Here is a 2,390-nt window from a genome sequence, read left to right on the forward strand (position 1 = left end):
AGATAGTGCCAATCCTCCAGGATGGATGTTGATCGACTGTATTAAGGTTTGGCCTGGGATAGTAAAATATTCATCGTTTGTGCTTTTTCGTTAGTGAAAGAACGTTGTCATTTTCTTCATCACCATATATTATAATATTTCGATTGAGACAGATAATATAGGAATAACTTGGAGCAACAAAGGAAAAAAACAGAGAATGGAAGAAAAACTTGAAGGAGAGAAAGAATTGCAGAAAATCAGAATCTGAAATTTCATCCATAAGGTTTTGATGTTATATCTTTATTAAGAGACCAACTATCTGCTGCGTATTCGGGTGCTTCAAAGGAAGATTAGTCATACATAAGTATCTAATCTTGAGGACTTCTCCCATTTGATTTTTCGTACCTGTCTTTTGCATCTTTCTCGTCATGATAATCGTCATCAATTGGCTTTTTCCCTGTTCAAAAGAATATAATAACATATATTACACAAACGATTCGTATAAATCAAATAATAAAATCAAATTAAAAGGAAAAAATACAATGAAATTAGATTACAAATATGGAACAATTAGATTTAGCATTTGATCTTAAACACCCTCAAGCACCAAATTACCTCCGATAATGATGTTGTTGATGGGACACCGAGAATGCCCATTTTATAGTTTAGATTTTTTTAATTAAAATAATTAATGTTCAATAAACTTAAAACCCACTTTGACTAAATTATCTTTTCATTAAAAAAATTAAATGACGAAGAAAGATTTTAAACAGTCTCGTCGATTTTTGAGTCTTATTATTGATGATTATATGTAGAGAAAATATTAAAGTTTGATATGTTGAATATAAAATAAATCATTTTAAATATAATCAATATTGTGAATAAAATAGTGATAATGTCTGTACTTATATATAGATATATAAAAGGTAAAATAAGATAAGATTTGACAATATTTTTAAAATTCGTATATTTAGTTAAAAAATAAAAAGTTTCATATTTATTTGAAAAATCTTAAAAAATTCTTGTTTTTTAACCAATATTTTTTTCCAGTTAACCTATAATGTATTCGTATCACATATATTACTGTCATATTATTTCAATAACTATTAAAATTAATATCCACACCTCTCAATCTTTCTTTTACATTTATTTCTACTTTCTTTACATTCATGGTTATATTAGAATTATCATGTACGTTTTTCTAATATTAACTTCCAATACTAAATTCTTGCATTAAGTATATATAAATAAAAGAATGGACACGTGTCGTACCCGTATGAGATGAAGTGTACTTTTATATATGATGATTTGACAACTAGAAGTACAAACTTCATGTGCCAAAATTTAATCTGTTTTGCTACGTCGATATACATATCGTAATGATATTGATACGTAGACAAAATATTGGTTCAATAATTTGGTTTGATATAAAACATATAGTAAATTAATTTAGTAGAACAACAAACCGATCAAGTGGACCACCATATGTGCACAACATCTGAGTTGAAGGTACTATCATTTGATTGAAGATACAATTATATAAACTTTGGTACACTATTTGTCTTCATCCTTTGGTTAATCCTATAACCACTAAACTCATTTGTTTTTCCGATTTACACCAAACCAAATTATTTAACCAATATTTTATCTATATATCAATATCAATACAGTGCTAATAGCGATATGACAAAGAAGAATATTATATCAATTCGTTTTGTCTAATTTGATAAGAGCTATGAGTTGATATATTTTTTAAATCATTTAAAAAATGTAATTTTATTATCAATAAAAGAATTCAGTATTAGTGCATATGTATCATGTGCGTGTATATGTATATGTCGTATGTATATAACTACCCATATGTCCTCATAGATCAAGCATACTACATATGTATATCCTCATAGATCAAGTATAGATCGAATTCTCTTACTGCCGAACCAAAATTTTAAAAATATTTAGAAAATAGAAATATTTTAAATTAAAATAGAAATTGAATTGAACATATGAGACTGAATATGCTTCGGATATACGTTGTAACTGTTATGAAATCAGAAGAAATATTAATGACCCATATATTAGATCGTTAACTATAACCGAAAACTGTATTTTAGGAGAATGGAGAAAAATATATTTCTTATTACTCTTTCTCTTGAAAGTGTACAAAAGGAATCCAAATGCCCTATTTATAGAAATTCTGAAGTTTCTGTTCACGTATACGACCGGTGTGAACAGTAACCATATATATGAATAGTAAGTCGGTGTGAACAGTAACGGTAGACTCCCCCATAAATATATTTTATTTATATCACTCCCCCTTGGAGCCACCATTAGTAAAAACACAATTGCGTGTTTCGGTATTGCCTAGTTAAAACCCTTATCAGTAAAACCCAATGGGATAAAACCTGATAAGG

This window comes from Tarenaya hassleriana, unplaced genomic scaffold (genome assembly GCF_000463585.1).
Source record: "Tarenaya hassleriana unplaced genomic scaffold, ASM46358v1 Cleome68, whole genome shotgun sequence".
Lineage (NCBI taxonomy): Eukaryota > Viridiplantae > Streptophyta > Magnoliopsida > Brassicales > Cleomaceae > Tarenaya > Tarenaya hassleriana.